The following is a 24,935-nucleotide window of genomic DNA, read 5'->3' as shown; positions in this document are numbered from 1 at the left end:
CTCCTGATCCTCCCAGCCAGCGTTTGGGGTCTGAGATTCAAATGCTGCTTCCAGCCTCAGGGCTTTTGGCGGGGGGAGGGCTGCTATTCAGTGTGAGATTAAGTTTAGGTGCTCAGGTCAGGTCAGGGCCACCTCTCAGTCTCAGTTCCCTCAGGGGGTTTATGCAGAGACATTCAACAATGAATCCAGGCTCCTGCCTGCTTGGGGAGACCTGGTCTGCCGCTGCCTCCGCTTCTGCCTCCAGAGGGGGCCTGAGTTATGAGGGCACCCCACTGCCCCCTCAACCTGCCAAAGAGACCCTCTCACCGACCCCCATCACCTGTGGGTGGAGGGACCCACGCAGCTGCTGGAGATTCTTTCCCTGAAGCCTGCTCAGATCTGCTCCTCTCAGTGCCGCAGCCGCGGCAGGGCTGGGCTGGGCTCCACGTCTGCAGCGTGACAGACCATTTCTGAGAGGTTTGCAGGTTCCTCTTGAACAGAAATCTCCTTGGCTCCACTGTTCTGTGGCCTCTACTGTTCCAGAATTCGCCATGAGTTACTTTATACAGATGTTCTATGGGTTGTGGGTTCGGAGCTATGTGTATGTGCGTCATTCTACTCTGCCATCTTGCCTCCACCCCACCTTGGGTTTTCTTGATCTCCTAGCGTGAAAAATACGGCCAGCTAGGTGGTACAGTGCATAGAACATCTATGCAGTAGTCTGGAGGATCTGAGTTCAAATCTCACCTTAGACACTTCACACTCACTAGCTGTGTGATGTTGGGCAAGTCACTTAATCCCAGTTGCCTCATCATGGGTCATCTCCAGCCATCCTGATGAATATCTGGTCACTGGATTTAGATGGTTCTGGAGGAGAAGTGAGACTGGTGACTTGCACAGCTCTTCCTCACTCCAAACAAAGGCAAGTGCATGTCATGTCATCATTTCTCTGATGGCATGCTCTTCTTCAGCAACAAAGGACAACACATTCAGTGTGAAAAATTACTCATTCAGGCTCAGGAGGGGAGAAGATAAAAGAAAAGTTTATGACTGCCACTGCAGTCTCCTGCTGGATTGACACACCCTCCAGAAACAAAAGTAAGCCTTAAAAACCTATATTCTGGTCAAAGGATATGAACAGGCAGTTTTGAGAGGAAGAAATGAAAGCTATGTATAGTAATATGAAAAAATGCTCTACATCACCATTGATTAGAGAAATGCAAATCAAAATAACTCTGAGATACCACATCACACCTATCATATTGGCTATCATGACAAAACAGGAGATGACAAATGTTGGAGAAAATGTGGAAGAGTTGGAACACTAATTCATTATTGGTAGAGCTGTGAGCTGATCCAACTATTCTGGAGAGCAATTTGAAACTGTGCCCAAAGGGCTACAAAAACATGCATACCTTTTGACCCAACAATACTGCTCCCAGGACTGTATCCCCAAGAGACCATGAAAATGGGAAAGGCTACCACACGTACAAAAATATTTATAGCAGCTCTCTTTTTGGTGGCCAAAAACTGGAAATCAAGCAGATGCCCATCAATTGTGGAATGGCTGAATAAATTGTGGTATATGAATGTAATGGAATACTGTTGTGCTGTAAGAAATGATGAACAGGAAGACTTCAGAGAGGCCTGGAAAAACTTATATGAACTGATGCTGAGTGAAAGGAGCAGAACCAGGAGAACTTTGTACACAGTAACAACCACCGTCTGTGAGGAATTTTTCTGGTAGACTTAGTACTACATTGCAATGCAAGGACTTAAATAATTCCCAGTGGTCTCTTAAGGCAAAATGCCTTCCACATCCAGAGAAAGAACTAGGCAATTTGATCACAGAATCAAGCAGATTATTTTCTTTTGTATTATGTTTTGATTTGTTTTATTAGTTCTCCTATTCATTTTAATTCTTCTGTACAACATGACTAAGGTGAAAATGTATTTAATAGGAATGTATAAATAGAACCTATATAAAACAGTATGCCATCTCAGGGAGGGACTGTGGAGATACGGGGAGAGGGAAGGGAACAATCTAAGATATATGAAAGTGACTGTAGAGCACTGAAAAAAAAAAAAACCTGTGGCCCACCACAAAGTCCCTCCCCTGTCTCCCCAATGGCTAGGTAATACAGGATATACAACTTTCCCATCTGCCTACTACATAGTTCCCCCTCACATATTCTCCCCCTCATGCTACATACATTGTATGACCACTGAAATGGTGCTTTAGCACTCCCAAAGGAGGAGAATGACCATTCCAAGCAAAAATTAACTATTTAGCTGACCTCTAACCTCAAAACAAGATAAAAATCAGTTGGATCCTTGCTTTCCTGAATTTGTGCAAACAAATTTCTCCATTATATCTCTCCATTTCCCTTTTCCTGCTGCTAGAAGATACTCTAGTACTAGTCTATGTTGTTAGTGTCTTCTACAATCAGTTTATTTTCCTGCATTTGCTGTAAGTCAAAAGACTTTCTGGTATGTATGTATCCCCTGGGTTCCATAAGTCTTATTTTACATAATTTTGTGGAAACAAAGGCTTTAATCATTCCTCCCAGTTTGCCATGTCCTTCTCCAGCTATTTTACAAATGAGGAAACTGAGGAAAACAGGGTGAAGTGACTTGCCCAGACACAACTACTAAGAGTCTGAAGCCAGATTTTAACTTAAGTCTTCCTGACAGCAGCCCAGCACTCTAATTACTGTGTGGCATATAGCTGCTGCTTATGAGGGGAGTTGCCCTATTTCACAACCAAGGAATGGGGAGACACATATGAGGCAGAACACCAGCAGGCTTCTTCAATAGTTTAAGCGTGAGGTGATAATGAGCCTGCACTGGTAGAGAGATGTTGCAAAGGTGAAAATGACAGGCTTTGGTAACTAATTAGATCTGGGGGTGGTGAGAGGAAGGAGTCCAGAATATCCCCTAGGTTGCAAATCTGAGTGACTTGGAGGATGACAGTGCCTTCCACAGTAGTGATTGCGTGGGGGCTGAGCCAAGATGGTGGAGTAGAAAGACACAAATACACATAGCTCCGAACCCACAACCAATACACCATCCGTATAAAGTAACTCACAGCGAATTCTGGAGCAGTGAGGCCACAGGACAGTGGAACGAAGGAGATTTCTGTTCCAGAGGGACCTGCAAACCTCTCACAAAAGGTCCGTCACAGCGCGACGTGGAGCCCAGCCCAGACCTGCCATGGCCGTGGCACCGAGAGGAACAGATCCAAGCAGGCTTCAGGGACAGGATCTCCAGCAGCTGCACAAGTCCCTCCACCCACAGGTGACAGGGGTCAGTGAGAGAGTCTCTTTGGTGGGTCAAGAGGGGAGTGGGGTGCCCCCATAGCTCGGGCCCCCTCGGGAGGAAGAGGCTGGGAGGCGGCGGCAGACCAGAGCTCCCCAAGCAGGCAGGAGCTTGGATCCATTGTTGAAGGTCTGTGCATAAACACCCTGAGGGAACTGAGCCTGAGAGGTGGCCTGCCCTGACCTGAGCATCTGAACTTAATCTCACACTGAATAGCAGCCCTGCCCCCGCCAAAAGCCCTGAGGCTGGAAGCAGCATTTGAATCTCAGACCCCAAACGCTGGCTGGGAGGATCAGGAGGCAAGGTGGGTGTGAGGAGAATATTCAGAGGTCAAGTCACTGGCTGGGAAAATGCCCAGAAAAGGGAAAAGAAATAAGACTATAGAAGGTTACTTTCTTGGTGAACTGGCATTTCCTCCCTTCCTTTCTGATGAGGAAGAACAATGCTTACCATCAGGGAAAGACACAGAAGTCAAGGCTTCTGTGTCCCAGACCACCCAATGGGCTCAGGCCATGGAAGAGCTCAAAAAGAATTTTGAAAATCAAGTTAGAGAGGTGGAGGAAAAGCTGGGAAGAGAAATGAGAGACATGAAGTCAAAGCATGAACAGCAGGTCAGCACCCTGCTAAAGGAGACCCAAAAAAAGGTTGAAGAAAATAACACCTTGAAAAATAGGCTAACTCAACTGGCAAAAGAGGTTCAAGAAGCCAATGAGGAGAAGAATGCTTTCAAAAGCAGAATTAGCCAGATGGAAAAGGAGATTCAAAAGCTCACTGAAGAAAATAGTTCTTTCAAAATTAGAATGGAACAGATGGAGGCTAATGATTTTATGAGAAACCAAGAAATCACAAAAGAAAACCAAAAGAATGAAAAAATGGAAGATCATGTGAAATATCTCATTGGAAAAACAACTGACCTGGAAAATAGATCCAGGAGAGACAATTTAAAAATTATGGGACTACCTGAAAGCCATGATCAAAAAAAGAGCCTAGACATCATCTTTCATGAAATTATCAAGGAAAACTGCCCTGAGATTCTAGAACCAGAGGGCAAAATCAATATTCAAGGAATCCACAGAACACCGCCTGAAAGAGATCCAAAAAGAGAAACTCCTAGGAACATTGTGGCCAAATTCCAGAGTTCCCAGTCAAGGAGAAAATATTGCAAGCAGCTAGAAAGAAACAATTCAAGTATTGTGGAAATACAATCAGGATAACACAAGATCTAGCAGCTTCTACATTAAGGGATCGGAGGGCATGGAATAGGATATTCCAGAAGTCAAAGGAACTAGGACTAAAACCAAGAATCACCTACCCAGCAAAACTGAGTATACTACTTCAGGGGAAAAATTGGTCTTTCAATGAAATAGAGGACTTTCAAGTATTCTTGATGAAAAGTCCAGAGCTGAGAAGAAAATTTGACTTTCAAACACAAGAATGAAGAGAAGCATGAAAAGGTGAACAGCAAAGAGAAGTCATAAGGGACTTACTAAAGTTGAACTGTTTACATTCCTACATGGAAAGACAATATTTGTAACTCTTGAAACATTTCAGTATCTGGGTACTGGGTGGGATTACACACACACACACATGCATACACGCACACACACATAGAGACAGAGTGCACAGAGTGAATTGAAGAGGATGGGATCATATCTTAAAAAAAAATGAAATCAAGCAGTGAGAGAGAAATATATTGGGAAGAGAAAGGGAGAAATTGAATGGGGCAAATTATCTCTCATAAAAGAGGCAAGCAAAAGACTCATTAGTGGACGGATAAAGAGGGGAGGTGAGAGAAAAACATGAAGTCTACTCTCATCACATTCCACTAAAGGAAAGAATAAAGTGCACACTCATTTTGGTATGAAAACCTATCTTACAATACAGGAAAGTGGGGGATAAGGGGATAAGCAATGTGGGGGGGATGATAGAAGGGAGGGCATGGGGAGGAGAGTGCAATTTGAGGTCAACACTCATGGGGAGGGACAGGATCAAAAGAGAATAGAAGTAATGGCAGACAGGATAGGATGGAAGGAAATATAGTTAGTCTTATACAACACAACTATTATGGAAGTCATTTGCAAAACTACACAGATTTGGCCTATATTGAATTGCTTGCCTTCCAAAGGGAAGGGGTGGAGAGGGAGGGAGGTAAAGAAGTTGGAACTCAAAGTGTTAGGATCAACTGTCCAGTAATGTTCTTGCCACTAGGAAATAATAAATACAGGTAAAGGGGTATAGAAAGCTATCAGGCCCTACAGGACAAAAGAGAAGATGGAGACAAGGGCGGAGGGGGATGATAGAAGAGAGAGCAGATTGGTCATAGGGGCAATTAGAATGCTTGGTGTTTGGGGTGGGTAGGGGATAAAAGGGGAGAAAATTTGTAACCCAAAATTTTGTGAAAAGTTAAATAAATAAATTTAATTTAAAAAAAATAAAAAATAAAAAAAATGAAAAAAAAAGTAGTGATTGTGTGGTTTGTTCTTCATTCTTGTAGGGGACCATGACATCAGGGAGATGATGACATCACTTGCAATTGACTTTGATTGAGTGAAGGAGGGCTATGCAAGGCAGCCTCACTTTCTCCTCCATAATCATCTAGGTCCAGTGCCAGATATCCATCAGGACCTGGAGATGACCCAGGATGCAGTAGGAGACCTCTGTCCTTTTAAGTCTTTTCAAGTTCTCACTTTGAATGAGGCAAAACCCATTCAGTGAATTGGCTTCTTTAAAGAGTCAAGGGATGACCTCTACAATAATAATAATTAACAGTAAAATAAAATTGGAAGGGGAAGATTTTCAGGATTCCTGGCCAAAAGAGAAACAGTTATTATTTACATTCACTCTGAGCCAAGAGGGCCAATAAAATAACCATTAATGCAGGGACGTATTGTGGTCAATCCTTGAGATCCAGAATGAATTGGGTTTAAGGTTTGGTCTTTGAAAAAGGAATCTAGCCAAGAAATCCCAAGTTTAACTATGAAGTTCTCCACCATCAAAATTTATCTTCCATTGGACAGAACATGAGAGAAGGGAAAGGAGAGGATAAGGGAGGGGAGGAGAGTGAGGGGGAGAGGGAAAAGTAAAGGGGAAAGGAGAGGGAGAGAGTTAGAGGCATAGGGTGAAAAGAGGAGCCTTCCACATTAATACAAAAATGGAGGCCTTGTAATGACTTCAGTTCGGGACATGTTGAATTGAAGATGTCTACAAGACATCCTGTGGAAGGTTGCCAGAAGACAATTGGAGGTCTCTCCCCACCAAAAAAAAAAAAAAATGCAGCAACTCAGGAGACCTAGAGAGACCAGGCAGGAAAGTGAGCAAGGTCCTGGGGCTGCACAGTAGGACCAAGTCAGGGATTACACGTTTAATTTTTCTCCAGGGCGTTTTCCTGGAGTCACAGATAGTAAAGTAACAGCGTGGCCCTCAAACCCTAATTGCTTTTTTGCGCCGTGATCTCATGATGTTTGTATCCATCCTCCCCTCACAGCGCCTAGTTTAGACCGCCTTAGTTTCAGGGTTGCTTCCTCCCACCCCACCCCGCCCCCGCCCCATGCCTGTAGTTACTTTGCATCGTTTCGACTGTAACGTCCCCGACGTAATTTCAGGATTGGGCTTCCCTTCCAAAGTTACTGCAGTTACTTTGTATCCATTCCATATGGAGGGGGCGGAATCTCCAGACCTAGACAAAGTCAGTTTCAAGGTTCCCCCCCTCCCCCCACCCCCCCGCGCTCTGCTCCCATGGTGATAGTTACATAGTAGCTGGTCTACCAGACTACTCGGTTTCAGCTCCTCAGCTGTCTGCCTTGTGCCTCGGGTGCTCGGCTCTGGGCACTTAGAAAGCACCCACCTCCTGTGTAGCCCGGAGCCCAGGAGGGGCAGAACTAGGCAGGAATTCTAAACCTAAACACGAAGTGATCTCGAGTTAGCGCGGTCTCCCCTCTGCGCCTCCAGCAGATGTGCCGCGCCTCCACACCACTTCACCCAAAAGACCAGCAAGCACCCTTGTCTAGCACTGGAACAAAGTCCCATTTAAGAAAATGAATAAGGAGACGAGTAACCAAACACCCAAAACAATAATTTAAACAAATATTGCAAATTAAGCTTAAAAAATGGAGAGACTGAAAAGTGTAAGATTAAGTATACAATATACTGATGCAAAAATTCATCAAAAATAAGACCAGTTACTGGAATAGGTACTCACTATTAAACAATAAGTGCTGGAAAAATTGGATAGTGGTATGGAAGAAACTATGTTTAGATCAGTAACTCATAAGTTATGCAAACATAAGATCCAAATGTTTTTGTGGTACGTATACATAAAAGGCTAAAGCATAAGTTAACTAAACAGTCTTTCTATGTTTCTTACCTAGTTAAGTTTGCTCTTCCTAAGGGAACCTGGGGGACTCACCTCATCTGTGCTGCCGTTGGCAGGAGCACTTCTATACCTCAAAATTCACTAACTTAAGCAATTCACCAACTTTAGCCTCCCCAGGAGCAGGTGTAGAGAAAAAAAATAGCCAACCCAAATATTATGTGACATCTTGATGGACTAAAAAGGTAGAAATCCCCAAGTCTCCTGGTGGTTTAACATTAGACAGTCCCCCATCGGCATTCAATGAGAGTATGAACTTGATAATGGATTTATTCCATCGCTATAGTTTCTTTCTGTCCTTAGATAAGAGAAACTGAAGGTTTTTCTAAAAAGATTGCTTTTGCAATTGTCAAACAAAACTTTGTTCTCTTCCCCTTATTCCCTGTCCTTGGACACCTTTTTTTTTATTCTTACTGTTTACTCCTACCACTTGCATCGTCTTTTTTTTCTGCTTTGACTGATACTCCAAATCTCTGTGAAATGCTTTACTTTCAATACTGTTGCTACATAATACTGCTCATTAGCTGGGTACTCTAAGCAGCCTGAAGGTCATAAAAACCAAATCTATACTAAATCAAAGGAATATGAATTTGCTATCAGCAAGAGCAGATTCCTTAACAGTCTTGTAAATCTCTACGTCTTTTCCTACTATCTTTGACCCACAGTCATTGGATCCTGTTGACTGCATAGAAGTCAAGAGAATTCCTCAACTCAGGGACTCTAGGTATTCACCACCAGGACCAGCCTCATCTCTTAAGGCTAAATCAGGATATCCTTAGGAAATGTTTGCTTGTAGGCATGTACTTAAAATACTAGGGCACTGACAACCAGTCTTATCAGAATTTATCTGCAATCCTCTAAACAAAGCCTGAATAAGGGCAAAACATTCCTTCACATCTTATAGAAGCAGGGCTCAAAACTGCTAAGGCAAAAAAGACAGAAATATGGTGGTGGCTGATGGAGCACCTGTGTTTTCTTGGTGTTAATTATTAGGCCAAAATTGGCACAGGCAGCAGAGAATTGATCCATTCTTTGTTGTATCTCAGCTTCAGAGGCTGCACTGAGTGCACAATCATTTGCAAACAGAAAATCATGCACCAATACTCTTTGCACTTTGGTCTTGCTTTGAAACCTTTACAAATTGAAAAACTTACCATCAGCATGGTAGCTAACCTTGATACCTTGTTCATCCACACTGAAAGCATTTGACAACGTGACAGAAAACATCATGGTAAAAAGCATGGGAGCAGTTTCACAGCTCTGTTTCACTCCATTGATGACTGGGAAAATGAGTGGACACCCAGTATGGTGACATCTTTGAATCTGGGAGTTTTAAAGGAAGTGCTAGATAAGCCTGGAGCTAGAAAGGTAAGAAGAAATAGTCATAGATTGATGTGCTTTCCCTGGGCCAAACCTACCTGACCTACTGAACAATGAGGTATCCTCCTAATTCTGGTTAATGCCAGAATTTTGAATATTTATGGAACTGTTTTGGTAACCTACAAAGATTTTCTTCAGCTTATGCAAGGAAGCAGTAGCTACAGAATCAAATGTCAAAAGTGATCATGTGAAAGTAGGCATTGAGATATAACACCTTTATCATCATCTTATCTGTTGGATAAGTGCCTGATTTTTCCTACTTTATTTCCTAAGATGGAACACAAAGATCATTTAGTAGCACACAATACACAACAGATAAGAATTGCAACTTTCTATGTTTAGGAGGCATTTTCAGGAAATGGCAATTAACATTGCTGTTACTTTAGTCCCTTTTTTTCTATTTAATTTTAGAAACCTTTAATACAATTTAATTAATTGGAACAAGGGGTTTGTGTTGTTGCAATCCAAACCCCTGCCCCCAACAAATTAATGCTAACATCTTCTGCAAATTTCAAGATCGAAGTGCTAGAAACCAGCCACCATGGTAGACCAAAGGAAATGAGTAAGAATGAGTTAGAAAAAAAATCGGTAAGTGAATTTTTATCCTTTTCTTCTCTAAATCCAGTTAAATATGGATAGCAAGACAAGACTATGAGAAAACCTTTAAATTAAGCCCATGAGACTTTTTAATTAAATAGTATTTTGATAAATTTCTACCAAATTTGAGTGCACATTACTTCTGTTCAGAAGCAGGTAAGCCCATGGAACCTTCCTTTAAAAGAAGTTACAGTCTACTTACTGTCTTGTTTTTAAGACATTCTTCTACATTTTCCTAAGATAAGATATTTTAAAAGAATGACCAATAATTGACTGCTTATTTATGATTTGTATCTTTTACATTAAAACTGGGATTTAACTTCCTGTTAGACAATTTATTTCTGATTTAGAAAAAAATGCAGGTGTGTCAAACACTAAATTCCACAAGAAGAATATTATTTTCCTCCAAATTAAATCCACTTTTGATCCAATTGTTAAAAAAAAAAAATTAAGTAACTGATCATCTCCTACATTCTTCTCATAGTTTAGTCAAGGAACTTACATCCTGACTGAAAGTAGGAATAATTTAGATTTTAGGCTTCAAGACCAAATTTAAACAGCTAACACTGTTTGAAGCTACCAGTTCAAAATAGTGAATCCATCGAATACCAAAAACATTATATTTGGCATGGCATAATAAGAGGAACAATCTCACAGCTGCTCATTCAGAAAATATGGTAACTTCCTTAATATTTTTTCCTGGAGGTGCTCATTTCTCTCATTGTCCCTGAGAAGAGTTTTTAATTATTCATTTGGGAAAATTAAACATGCAGATATTTTATACCAGCTTATAGAAGTGTAAGCTCCTGAAGAACAAAAAACATAATGAGTATCCCTGCACAAGTATCTTGCCTGTTAACTGAGTGACCATTCTACTTTTGAAACTAAGGGACTGGGAGTTAAATTCCATTGTTTCTCATCAACATTAGCTAGCCTTCCTCTTTTCACTTATACAACATAATTCATTTTTGTTTTTTCAATTGCCTTGGTTGGAAGGATTTCTCTTTGTTCCACATAGGATATTGCTTCTAACTTGTCACATTTTTTAGCATTAAGAAAAATCCTGCAATACTGAATCACTTCTTTCTATACCTTCCCTGTGCAGAATATGTCTTCTCTGGTCACTGTCCCAACTGCAATTTTCACTTGGATTGCATGTCCAACTTCTTTTTGATTTTCATAGAGGAAAGCCTCATCAATATAGCAGAATCCCACTTCAATAGACACCTTTGTGGCCATCTCACTTTACTTTTGGGAACCTAGAGATTCAAAGGGAGAAAATTGCAACACCTTAGCTCAATGGACCTCCTTCTCTAAACATGGTCCTTTAACTATTGTTTCTCTCTCCCTCTACTCTTATCTCTCCAACTCCTCTTTCTCCCTTCCTTGTCTCTTTCTTGGTCAAGTACTACTCAAGTTCTTCCATGCACAACTGTATTTTGTTATTTATTTTCTTTATATCCTGATGCTTGTTTATTTTTCCATTTGGCCATTCTAAGAAGTATGTAGCTATTAGGCAATAGAGAGAATTAGACATTTTGCTAGATAGACATCTGCCTAGCACAATTGAATTCTTTGGCTTAGATCAGGGTGGGGAAGCTGTAGCCTTGAGGCCACATGTGGGCCCTCTAGGTCCTCAAGTGTGGTCCTTTGACTGAATCTGAACTTCACAAAACAAAATTCCTTAATGAAAGAATTTGTCCTGTAAAACTTGGGCTCAGTCAAAAGGCCACACCCAAGGATCTAGGAGACAGCAGGTTTCCCACCCCTGGCTTAGACTCTCCCCTTTAGATTTCAGTTTTAGCATCTGCTGCTACATTCCATGCCTTTCCTCCTCCCATAGTCCATAATTTAATGGAATGTTTTGTTGTAAATATATTGAATTCCATAATTCACACTGCAAAGCCAGTAAAGCCTAAAGAAGCAGAAAAACTTTCAACAATGAAAAGTGTAGGAGAAGACTTTTTATGCGTTAGGGAACAAAACAAAACAACATAAACTTAAGAAAATCATGGGTTCAATCATGAATTGAAAAAAAAGAAAATTACCTTGTTTTCTACTATTGAGGATTCCACATTTAAATTAAAATTCTAGAATTACCTGAAGGGATAAGACAGAGAGTTTAGACTTGCTGTTAAGGAATCCATACCTATAACATGAACTATCATATTGGCAAGGATAAGAGGGCAAATGATACACTTTTAAAAATACGTACTGAGGCTTTTGTGAACAACCACTTTTGAGGTACAGATATGGAAGGACCAATTAATCACAAAAGAATTAGAAGTATCCAACCAATAAATAGGCTAGAAAATGATGTTGCAGCATAACTGGATGCTTGTTCACTTCAATGTAACTTATTTTTTAATTATATATATCAATGCTTAGCACTTTATCGCATGTATATGTAGCGTTGCAGTGGGTTTAAGACCTCTTGGTTACCCTCAACCTAGTTTAGCCAGTCTCCTGAAATAGTTTACTGGGGTGTGGTCACTTCACATGCTACAGTTTCTTGGAGCCACAGGTGAGAGTTGGGTGGAACAGGTGGATACCAGAGGTGGAAAGCTGTTAAGTTTCCAAAGATCTCATGCCTGCATGAGATCTTTCTTCTGCGCACGAATGAATGAGTCAGAAGCAAAGATCGTATGCACTCCATTTATTCTCAGCTAGCTCAGAGTGTATATAGTCATTCTACTTCCATACATGCAAGAAGTTTGTAAACACTCTGTGCTGAGTTTATGTGCTTGGCTGATATTGTTCTTGCTCAAGATAATTGTGTAGGTTGGTAATTGCGTACGGGTGGTCCATCACGTAAATCATGCAAGGACATGATGTCTCAAAGAGATTTCTCCAGAGGGAATCATAATCCTGATAACCTGAGAGTTCCAGACCCCTTACAATTCCCCCTTTTTGTTTTCATGATGAGCTTTCCAGAGAACTTATGTGTTAAGATGTACCCTCTTAACCACACCTTTTAAGAACAAGCATGCAAGCTTAACAATAAAAGGTAGGATACATAAAAGAACTAATAAGCACATAATAAAAGCAATTCCAGCATGAGCAATATAATTGAAAATTGATGGAATAGATAAATGTTTGAAGAGATCTATAATATTTTGTGCAGTTATATCAGGAGTTAAACCTTGATCTGCTGCTTCATACATAGTTCAGGCAAGCTTATGTAAATCCTCAATTTCCAGGGTCGAATTCTGATTATCAATAACCCCATTCAAATGGTTTGTGATCCTTTGCCAATCATAATCTGACTCATTATACAGGTTGTTAGACACACATAGGAAGATCCAGCGATAATCACATACCAATCATTGATGAAATTCCAACCTATCCTCTTCATCACCAACTGCTACTATAGCAGCTCTTAATTCCTTTATCACTGTGTTAAAGTCCAAATCAATTTTTCTTTGTTCCTGAAACCCTAAAGACACACTTCATGTCAACTCTTCCATGAAGTTAGCTTGTACCCTTTCATTCTATACTGTGGATACTGATATAGCAAGGATAATGAGGACATAATCAATGAGATATTCCTAAGAGTACACAACTAATACATCTTTTAACCCTTGGTCCCATCCCAATTTCTATCTTCTGCTCTAATACCCAGAAAATGCGATCTACTCTGGATCTACACCAATCCTTAGTTTTCACTGGCATAAGTACATATTTTGGTCATGTTATAATGAACACTATAGTGGAGGTTTTATAATCTATACCTTCTGAAAGCTTGCAGCTGAAGCAGGTGATGTTATAAATGTCCTTAGTTCCTTATAAGGTACCATTAATACTTTTTACAATAGTAACATTTTCTTTCCATCCCCACATAACACATATTGTCCCCACAAACATACTTGAGCTGTATGAATGTGGCTAGCTCACACCCCATTTGTCCTGTTCTTATCAATACAGGATGTGGATCCTCCAAATGTCGCAAAAATCTTCCATGCCCCTGGAGTTATTTTCCCATTGATCTTTGTCCAGTGTTGTGTTGGAAATCCCTGCATCGTGGAATCATTCCTATCCTTCATAGTAATATTGTGCTGGGATTGTAAAAAATAACCTGAAATATTCAATGTTTGTCCCTCATTAGCATGCCAGTCAATGAAATTTGGCCAATAATATCCATGTATGATGGGTACAGTAATGGGGTGACATTAAAAAAAAAACTGAGAGTATAAATATGTCTGAATCTAGGATACACATAATTGGTCAGTGAATAGTAAATGTCATTATGACCCAAAACATAGTCAGTTCAGTACATAGCTGGCAGTTGAGTTCTTTAGGTGCTGCTGACTACTACAGGAGGAAGGGAGATAATGGGTGTTGCTAGGGCAGGCTGTGTCCTTGAGGGATAAACTGCCTGAGATAATATTTTGAGGCTAGAGAGAAATATGATTATTTAATGTGATTTTAGCATTAGGGCTCAAGTATATGCACCCAAACACCCCATCATTCCCCCCTTTTTAAATAGATGAAACCCAAATCTTTTGGGGTAAGGGATGAAGTTCTCAGTTTCTGCAATTGCTTCCTGCTGAGAGTGGACATAGAGCTATCCTTGCCTCACAGGGTCCCAACATTGGAGAGGTGTGTAGTTACTGTGACGTCAAATCCAGAGGGTGATGGGTCATGGACAGTGGGTCATATAAAGCCAGAATGGTCATCTTAAAAGTGGAAGATACTAAACCTGGAGGAGACAAATGTGGCAAGGAGATTAAGCAAACAAAGGCCAAAAAAAGACCAGAAGGAGTTAAACATGATAGTTACATCATTTTTCTGTCTTCTGAAAATACTTCCCCACACTTTCTCAACATACTTACTCTGAGACTGTTACAAAAGTACCCAGAGCAACTACGTGGGGATTGGAGGGGCTTCGATGACTCCCACTTGTCCCCAACCTTCTTATCTCCTTTCCATATTCTCAATCAAACCTTTATTTATCTTTCCAAATCTCTTGAACCCATTATTCAGACTGTTTCATTTTCCTTCATGTTTCTACTATAAAAAAGATAGCTCACAGGTTATTAATTTTCACTAGCAAAGCTGTATTGTCTTAAACAAAAGAAATTTCTAACTTGAATCTCACAACTAAATAGATTTTCATCGATGGCTTGTTTATATTTTTCTGGATAATATTCATTCTGGAAGAAAATCTTTTAGAAATTAAGTTCACAGGCTTGTTTATCTTTTTCTGGATAATATTCATTCTGGAAGAAAATCTTTTAGAAATTAAGTTATTAACAGTTCAAACATTAATTTTACCTTTTGCATAGGCCATGGAATGACCATAAATGCAGTTTAAAACAGCCGATCTTTTCTACTTTAAACATCATTACATATTAATTTAGCAATACATTATCTTGAAAATGAAAATTTAGTAGGCCCCACGTTGGGCACCAAAATGTTAAGTTCCCAAAATCTTTCTTCTGGACACGAATGAATGAGTCGGGAGCAAAGATGGTATGCACTCCATTTATTCTCAGCTAGCTCAGAGTATACATAGGCATTCTACTTCTATACATGCAAGAAGTTTGTAAACACTCTATGCTGAGCTTACATGCTTGGCTGTTGTTGTTCTTGCTCAAGATAATTTTGTGAATGTGTGTAATTGTGTAGGGGTGGTCCATCATGTAAATCATGCAAGGACACGACTTCTCAAATAGATTTTTCCTGAGGGCATCATGACCCTGATAACTCAAGAGTTCCAGACCCCTTACAAAAAGTATCCATGAAAAGGGCTCTGCAGCCATCACACCAGAGGTTGAGAAGCCTTCTCTGAACACACCCTACTTACCTTGGTAGTGTATTTCCCAGGGATGTACATATTGATAATGAGATCGAAGCATTAATTGCCAGAGCTAGGAGTGTTTGGGAGACTCCAAAGGAAAGTATGAGAGAAAAGAGTTATTAGGCTGAATACCAAACTAAAGGTCTATAGAGCTGTTGTGCCAACCTTATTGTTGTATGCCTGTGAATCCTGGACAGTCTACCAGAGCCATACTAGGAAACTGAATTGCTTCAATTTCAGTTGTCTTTGTAATATTCTGAAGATCATCTAGCAGGATAAAGTTCCAGACACTGAGGTTCTTATTTGAACTAAACTACCAAGCATTCACATTCTACATCAGAAAACACAACTCTGATGGGCTGGTCATGTTGTTCAAAAGCAAAACATACCCTTGGCAAAAAGACTGTTTTATGGAGGGGCAAGAATTCTTGTGGTGGTCAGAAGAAGTGATATAAAGACACTCTCAAGGTTTCACTTAAGAACTTTGGAATTGATTGTGTGACTTGGGGAAACACTGGCACAAGACAGTTCAGCATGGCGTGCCCACATCACAGAAGGTGCTGTTCTCTATGAGCAAAGGAGAATTGAAACAGCTCAAAGGAAATGTAGGATGTGCAGATTTAGAGTAATCACCCCAAATGTTCACACAGAGTGTTTGTGCCCAACTTGTAGTAGAGCATTCTGAGCTGGTATTGGTCTGATCAGACACAGTTAGACACAATGAAACTTGATGCTAATACAATGATGTCATTTTGATCCTCTTGGGGAATGAAGGGCAACAACCAAACAATCTCATGTTGCATGTATGTTGTTCTTATGTATTTTTTTTACAGTTGCAAGAGTTTGTCTTATTTGAAGCAGCTTGTTAGGTGGTGCTTTGAATTGCGATACACATATTCTATGTATATTCTATGCATATATGTCTGTGTGAGTTGTACTATAAGAAAAGCTAAGCAGCACAGAATTTTGGCACTGGAAAAGACTTTTGAGAGTTCCTTAGACAACAAGGAGATCATGGCAATCATTATTAATTAATTCAGGCTATTCACTGGAAGGTCAAATACTGAAGCTGGATATGAACTTGGACAGATTTTGAGAAATGGTGAGGACAGAGGGCCTGGTGTGCTGTGCTCAATGGAGTCACAAAGAGTCAGACACAACTGAACAACAACAAACTTTATATATAATGTTAGGGGTGCATGTTATATATTCCACAATAATTTCCAGAAAATAAAATTATGGGTTAGAGGGAATATATCACGAGGTTCAGCAGTTTTTCCCACAGACTATGGGCACTATTACTATATTTTTCATGGGTAATAGAAAGAAGAAAAAAAATTGTGTTAGTAAATGACATTAACCTCTCTTCTTCTCCTTAAGGATTAACCTTCATCTAGGTTTCTCACACCAGAGGAGGGAATGCATGGAATAACCAAGAAGTGAAGAAAAAGTCTGTCCTTCTTCTCTCCCTCTCTCTCTCCCTCCCTCCCTCCCTTTCTTCCTCCCTCCTTCTCTCTCTCTCTTTCTCTGTCTCTCTGTCTGTCTCTGTCTCTGTCTCTCTGTCTCTGTCTCTGTCTCTGTGTCTCTGTCTCTGTCTCTCTCTCTGTGTCTCTGTCTCTGTCTCTGTCCCTCTCTCTCTCTCTCTTCTCTCTCTCTCTCTTTCTCTCTCTCTCTCTCTCTCTCTCTCTCTCTCTCTCTCTCTCTCTCTCTCTCTCTCTCTCTCTCTCTCTCTCTCTTTCTCCCCTCAAAACAGAAGATATTTACTAAGACTGACCATAAGACAGGAAAACTTTGGAGTATATAGAGAAGAAAAAGGGCTAAAGAAAGACAACAGAGCTTGTAAAGGAAAGGTATTCAACTTGATCTGATACCCCAGAGTAAAAGAAAGATAGAACTCAACTTCTAAGGCCTCACAAACAAAGATGAATTAAGCAAAAATTAAACTAAAAAAAATTTTTTTATGAATGCAGAGATCACAAAGGAACAAACTGGAAGAGAATTGTGCAAAAATTTCTATGATCAAGTCACAAAGAAAAAAAGTTTGTGTATAAGAAAACTTCTACTTTTTTTAAATGGTAAGAGCTTTAAAAAGGTGTTACAAAAGAAATCAGAATTTTGGAGAAGAGAACTGGGGAAAGGAGCAATAGCTTAAGAGAAGAGGTACAAAACTTTAGTAATAAACGCCCTAAAAATCAGAATGGACCAAACAGAAATGAATGATTCTAGGACAGAAAATGAGAAAATAAAGTGAATGTGAATGGGATGCATTCATCCATAAAATAGAAGTTGGAATGGATTTGGAAAACAAAATCCAACATTATGTTACTTACAAGAAACATACTTGAAACAGACTCAGAGTTAAAATAAGAGATTGGAATAAAAATCTGTTATGACTCAGCTGAACATAAAATAGTCAGGGTAACAATTATTATTTTAGTCAAGGAAATAGCAAAAATAGACTTAATTTTAAAGAGACAAAGAGAAAACTACATTTTGCTGAAAGGTACCACAATAATTGATTTCATGCTTAATATACATGTAATCAATGGCCTAACTATTAAAAAAAAAAAGGAAAACCTAAATGAATTACAAGGAGAAACAAGCCATAAATAATGAGGGACTTCACTTTACTCCATCAGCCCTAGATAAATATAATTTAAAAATGAGAAAACAAGAAGATGAACAAAATCTGAGATAAAATATATATGAGAGATCTCTAATGGTTATTGTAAGGAAATAGAAATGAGTATTCCTATTTCTCAGCTGTGTATGATTCCTTTGAAAAATTGATCATGGCTAAGGAACAAAAACAAAAGCAGAAAAGCATAAATATTATATGTGTATATAATATATATTTACTTCACTTACCATATTGTAATAAAGTTATATTATAAATACAGGCCACTGGAAAGTATTAAAAATAAACCATACCACAGAGGGGCAGAGCCAAGGTGGCAGAGTAGAAAGACATATATACTCTAGTACTTCCCCCATAGCCCACAAAATACCTGTAAGAAATGACTCTCAGCAGAAGCCACAGAACAACAGAGTGAAAGAGATTTCCAGCCAGTGGTAACCTGGAAGGCTAACGGGAAATGTCTATCTCACAGGATCGTGAGCAGAGTAGAGCCCAGCCCTGGCTATGGGGCACTGGGAGAAACAGGACCCAAAAAGGCATTGGGGACAGAACTCCCAGAAAGGAGAGTCCCAGATCCCTCAACCCAAAAAGCAAGAAAGAAAGCTCCAATGGTCAGTGTGGGAGGGCTTTCCCAGATAGGCAAGAGAGGAATGGGATTCCCCCAGCACTAGCCCCAGGCAGTGGCAGCAGCAGGAGGCAAGTGGCTACAGTGGCCCAAGGAAGTAGCCTGGGTCCATTGTCTAGGCAGCTCAACTTAAAGCCTCTGGTGGAATTGAGCAGCTGGTCTGAACCTCAGCCCTCAGTAATGGCCCTGGTCCCATCCAAAACCCCTGGGAGAGTTAAGCAGCTGACCTGAATCTCAGCTTTGAACACATACTGGGGAGAGGAGGAGCACTAGGACTTTCCTCTTGACAAAAGATTCAGAAGCCAAGTAACTGCCTGGGACAATGCTCAAAAATGGGGAAAAATATAAGACCATAGAAGGTTACTTTCTTGATGAACAGGTGTCTCCTTCCATCCTTTCAGATGAGGAAGAACAAGGCACACTGTCAGAGGAAGTCAAGGCCTCTGCCTCCAGTACCTCCAAAATGAATATGAAATGGACTCAGGCCATAGAAGAATTTGAAAAGCATACCAGCAGCCTGCTAAAGGAGAATCAAAAAAATGTTGAGGAAAATAGCACCTTTAAAAAGAGGGTAACTCAATTGGAAAAAGAGGTCGAAAAAGCCAATGAGGAGAAGCAGGCTTTAAAAAGAATTAGTCAAATGGAAAAGAAGGTTCAAAAGCTCACTGAACAAAATAATCCTTTAAAAGAGAGAATCAAGTTCAGGGAAGCTAACGACTATGAGATAAACCAAGAAGTTGGAAAACAAAACCAAAAGGTTGAAAAAATAGAAGAAAATGTGAAACATCTCATTGAAAAAACAACTACCTGGAAAACAGATCCAGGACAGACAATTTTAAAATTATGGGACTACTTGAAAACCATGATAAAAAAAGAGCTGAGATAGAATCTTCCATGAAATTATCAAGAAAAACTGCCCTGATTTTCTAGAACCAGAGGACAAAATAAATATTGAAAAAATTTGCCAATCACTTCCTGAAAGAGACCTGAAAAGGAATATTTTGACCAAATTTCAGAGTTCCCAGGTCAAGGAGAAAATATTGCAAGCAACTAAAAGGAAACAATTTGAGTATTGTGCAAATGCAATCAGAAGCACAGGATCTGGCAGCTTCTACATTAAGGGATCAAAGGGCTTAGAGTGGATATTCCAGAAGTCAAAGGAACTGGGATTAAAACCAAGAATCACCTACCCAGCAAACCTGAGTATAATATTTTAAGGGGATAAATGGTCATTTAATGATATGGAGGACTGTCAAGCATTCACTATGAAAATACTAGAACTGAATAGAAAATTTGACTTTCAAACACAAGAATCAAGAGAAGTATAAAAATGTAAACAAGAAAGAGAAATCATAAAGGACTTTCTAAGGCTGAACTGTTTACATTCCTACATGGAAAGATAATATTTGTAACTCTTGAGACTTTTCTCAGTATTCGAGTAGGTGGAGGAGTTATACACACACACACACACACACACACACACACACACACACACACATAGACAGAGAGTACAAGTTAAGTTGAATCAGAAGAGATGATATGCGTAAAAAAAATTAAAAATTAAGGGGTAAGGGAGGAAAATAGAGGGAGGAGAAAGGGAGATATGGAATGAGGCAGGCTATAACTCATAAAAGAGATAAGAAAAATCTTGTTCAATGGAGGAGAAAAGGGAGGAGGTGGAGAAGGGAAAAGTGAAGCTTACTCTCTTCACTTATGACTTAAGGAGGGAATAACATGCTCACTAAATTTGGTATGAAAATCTATCTTACACTACAGGAAAGTAGGGGAGGAGGGAACAAGTAGGGTGAGAGGGATGACAGAAGGGAGGGCAAATAGAATAAGGGAAGGGAGGATTCATTGAGGGAAGGGGTAATCAGAATGGAAGGTATTATGGAGCAGGGGGAGGGGAGAGATGGGGAGAAAGATTGGAACTCAAAATTTTGTGGAAATGAATGTCAAAATCTAAAAATAAATAAATAAATAATATTAAAATTTTTTAAAAATCACTGTTATTGATTCTGCATCTAGAGCTAGAAGACCTAGAGTTCAAATCCCACTCTGATGCTTATTACCTGTTTAAACTTAGTCAAGTAACTCACTTAACATTTTTTGGGCTCAGTTCTGTTCTCTGTAAATTGAGGTACTTAGAATAAATTGCTTTAAAGCTCCATTCTAGCCCTAGGTATCTGATACTATGTCCTTCAAAAATGCCATTTTAAATAAGCAGAATGATAGCCGAACCCAGATGTAGATATCACAGACATTTTCTGAAGAAGGAATTAGTAACCATATCATATGAGTATTAAGTGTTATATTTTGCCTTATACTTTCAAGGCAAATTATTACTTCAATTATATGTTTCAATTGTATAAAGTATTGTACAAAGTAAGTTTCAAGTTTTGCATACCCATGAGGACCCTGTAAGGCCAGTACAGGTATTATTATCTAATGTTTACAGAAGAGGAAACTATGGCCTGGTGTGGCCACAAGATCAAATGACTTAGTTTTGTTGTTCAGTCATTTCAGTCAGTAACACCATTTCGGGTTTTCTTGGTAAAGATACTGTAGTGGTTTGCCAATTCCTTCTCCAGCTCATTTTACAGATTAGGAACTTGCCAGTGTCATGCAGCTGGTATCTGAGGGTAGATTTGAATTCAGGTTTTCCTGACTCCAGGCACAGCACTGTATCCACTGAACCACCTAGCGGCCCCCTACCCACATTTTACAAAAGGTCAAATAATAGCTCATCCATAGCCAAACTTCTAGCAGGTGTTAATATTGGGAGTAGACAGCAAATACTCAAAAGTTTCTTTACCCATTTAATTATCATATCCATAATATTTCACCATTTCTACCTCCCAAACAAATGCTGTTAAAAATGGACTATGACTTTCTAATTAGAAATTCCCACTCTGGAGAAAGTGAATATAAATGTTACATATGTGTTACTTCCAGTTCCTGTCAACAGTGGGTTATGCTATATTGCACAAGAAAACTACTTGGAGGACCTAATTGTTTTCATAGTATATCCAGTGATTCTCAAAGCTACTCTTCGGGGGTGGAGCCAAGATGGCGGAGTAGAAAGACGCACATACACATAGCTCCAAACCCACAACCCATAGAACAACTACAAAGAAATAACTCACGGCAAATTCTGCACCCAGAGGCCACAGAACATTGGAGCGAGGGAGATTTCTGTTCCTGAGAGACCTGCAAACCTCTCGCAAAAGGTCCTTCACGCTGTGGACTGGGCACCAGGACTGGGAGCTGAGTAGAGCCCTGCCGCGGCTGGGCACCGAGAGGAACAGATCCGAGTGGGCTTCAGGGAAAGGATCTCCAGCGGCCACACAAGTCCCTCCACCCACAGGTGATGGGGGTCGGTGAGAGAGTCTCTTTGGCAGGTCGAGGGGGGAGTGGGGTGCCCCCATGGCTCGGGTCCCCTCAGGAGACAGAAGCTGAGGGGGGGCGGCAGACTGGGGCTCCCCAAGCAGGCAGGAGCCTGAATTCATTGTTGAAGGTCTGTGCATAAACACCCTGAGGGAAGTGAGCCTGAGAGGTGGCCCTGCCCTGACCTGAGCATCTGAACTTAATCTCATACTGAATAGCAGCCCTGCCCCTGCCAAAAGCCCTGAGGCTGGAAGCAGCATTTGAATCTCAGACCCCAAACGCTGGCTGGGAAGATCAGGAGGCGAGGTGGGTGTGAGGAAAATATTCAGAGGTCAAGTCAGTGGCTGGGAAAATGCCCAGAAAAGGGAAAAGAAATAAGACTATAGAAGGTTACTTTCTTGGTGAACAGGCATTTCCTCCATTCCTTTCTGATGAGGAAGAACAATGCTTATCATCAGGCAAAGACACAGAAATCAAGGCTTCTGTGTACCAGCCCACCCAATGGGCTCAGGCCATGGAAGAGCTCAAAAAGAATTTTGAAAATCAAGTTAGAGAGGTGGAGGAAAAACTGGGAAGAGAAATGAGAGAGATGAAAGAAAAGCATGAAAAGCAGATCAGCTCCCTGCTAAAGGAGACCCAAAAAAATGTTGAAGAAATTAACACCTTGAAAACTAGCCTAACTGAATTGGCAAAAGAGGTTCAAAAAGCCAATGAGGAGAAGAATGCTTTCAAAAGCAGAATTAGCCAAATGGAAAAGGAGACTCAAAAGCTCACTGAAGAAAATAGTTCTTTCAAAATTGGAATGGCACAGATGGAGGCTAATGACTTTATGAGAAAGCAAGAAATCACAGAACAAAGCCAGAAGAATGGAAAAATGGAAGATAATGTGAAATATCTCATTGGAAAAACAACTGACCTGGAAAATAGATCCAGGGGAGACAATTTAAAAATTATGGGACTACCTGAAAGCCATGATCAAAAGAAGAGCCTAGACATCATCTTTCATGAAATTATCAAGGAAAACTGCCCTGAGATTCTAGAACCAGAGGGCAAAATCAATATTCAAGGAATCCACAGAACACCACCTGAAAGAGATCCAAAAAGAGAAACTCCTAGGAACATTGTGGCCAAATTCCAGAGTTACCAGTCAAGGAGAAAATATTGCAAGCAGCTAGAAAGAAACAATTCAAGTATTGTGGAAATACAATCAGGATAACACAAGATCTAGCAGCCTCTACATTAAGGGATCGAAGGGCATGGAATAGGATATTCCAGAAGTCAAAGGAACTAGGACTAAAACCAAGAATCACCTACCCAGCAAAACTGAGTATAATACTTCAGGGGAAAAATTGGTCTTTCAATGAAATAGAGGATTTTCAAGCATTCTTGATGAAAAGACCAGAGCTGAAAAGATAATTTGACTTTCAAACACAAGATTGAAGAGAACCATGAAAAGGTGGACAGCAAGGAGAAGTCATAAGGGACTTACTAAAGTTGAACTGTTTACATTCCTACATGGAAAGACAATATTTGTAACTCTTGAAACATTTCAGTATCTGGGTACTGGGTGGGATTACACACACACACATGCACACACACACACATACATAGAGACAGAGTGCACAGAGTGAATTGAAGAGGATGGGATCATATCTTAAAAAAAAATGAAATCAAGCAGTGAGAGAGAAAGATATTGGGAGGAGAAAGGGAGAAATTGAATGGGGCAAATTATCTCTCATAAAAGAGGCAAGCAAAAGACTCATTAGTGGAGGGATAAAGAGGGGAGGTGAGAGAAAAACATGAAGTCTACTCTCATCACATTCCACTAAAGGAAAGAATAAAATGCACACTCATTTTGGTATGAAAACCTATCTTACAATACAGGAAAGTGGGGGATAAGGGGATAAGCCGGGTAGGGGGGATGATAGAAGGGAGGGCATGGGGAGGAGAGTGCAATTTGAGGTCAACATTCATGGGAAGGGATAGGATCAAAAGAGAATAGAAGTAATGGGGGACAGGATAGAATGGAGGGAAATATAGTTAGTTCTATACAATACAACTATTATGGAAGTCATTTGCAAAACTACACAGATTTGGCCTATATTGAATTGCTTGCCTTCCAAAGGGAAGGGGTAGAGAGGGAGGGAGGTAAAGAAGTTGGAACTCAAAGTGTTAGGATCAACTGTCGAGTAATGTTCTTGCCACTAGGAAATAAGAAATATAGATAAAGGGGTATAGAAAGCTATCTGCCCCTACAGGACAAAAGAGAAGACGGAGACAAGGGCAGAGAGGGATGATAGAAGAGAGAGCAGATTGGTCATAGGGGCAATTAGAATGCTTGGTGTTTTGCGGGGGGAAGGGGATAAAAGGGGAGAAAATTTGTAACCCAAAATTTTGTGAAAATGAATATTAAAAGTTAAAAAAAAAAGCTACTCTTTCCTGGTAAAATGCCTGCATTTTTATTTATAAGTAAAAAGGCAATTATCATATACAAAACCTTGCAACATCACCCAAACACATAAAACCGTCATCATGAAATATGGCCCTGCTTCATGATTCTGTGGCTGTTTCCTTTACCCTAGCAGCAGTGAACATCAAACCTCTCAGGACAAGACCCAATCACTGCCTCAAATCATATTCCCAGTAACAAATGGAAATAGTGAAGCCAGTCTTGGAGCATTCACCCCTAGGGATGCAAACATTGCTGCCAAATCAGACAGTAGGACCCCCACTGCATAATAATTTCTCTTCTGTGCAAGAATTAAATTATTCAGTGAGAGAACATCCTATAATTTATAGGAAGAAATCCAGGTGCGAAATCATAAGCTAATATTTTAGCCAG

General features: G+C 40.1%; 1 protein-coding gene and 1 long non-coding RNA gene across 2 annotated transcripts in view; one reads left to right on the top strand and one right to left on the bottom strand.

Moving 5' to 3' along the window:
• LOC140533865 (prostaglandin-E(2) 9-reductase-like) overlaps positions 1-24,935 on the bottom strand; it is a 148,554-nt gene that overhangs the window by 9,338 nt on the left and 114,281 nt on the right. Inside the window, exons 11-13 of the transcript XR_011977084.1 lie at positions 11,692-14,862; positions 10,736-10,902; positions 8,821-9,026 (exon numbers count right to left, since the gene is read on the bottom strand). The gene's annotated coding sequence lies outside the window, so the exon portion shown is untranslated. The remainder of the gene's footprint in view (positions 1-8,820; positions 9,027-10,735; positions 10,903-11,691; positions 14,863-24,935) is intronic.
• Positions 8,947-24,530, top strand: LOC140533867 (uncharacterized). Its single transcript, XR_011977085.1, has 3 exons — positions 8,947-9,034; positions 17,414-17,518; positions 19,108-24,530. It is a non-coding gene; the product is annotated as an uncharacterized lncRNA (long non-coding RNA).

The sequence above is a fragment of the Notamacropus eugenii genome, chromosome 3, assembly GCF_028372415.1.
Source record: "Notamacropus eugenii isolate mMacEug1 chromosome 3, mMacEug1.pri_v2, whole genome shotgun sequence".
NCBI lineage: Eukaryota > Metazoa > Chordata > Mammalia > Diprotodontia > Macropodidae > Notamacropus > Notamacropus eugenii.
The sequence above is the reverse complement of the archived record's forward strand: the minus strand, read 5'-3'. Positions and strand labels throughout refer to the sequence as shown.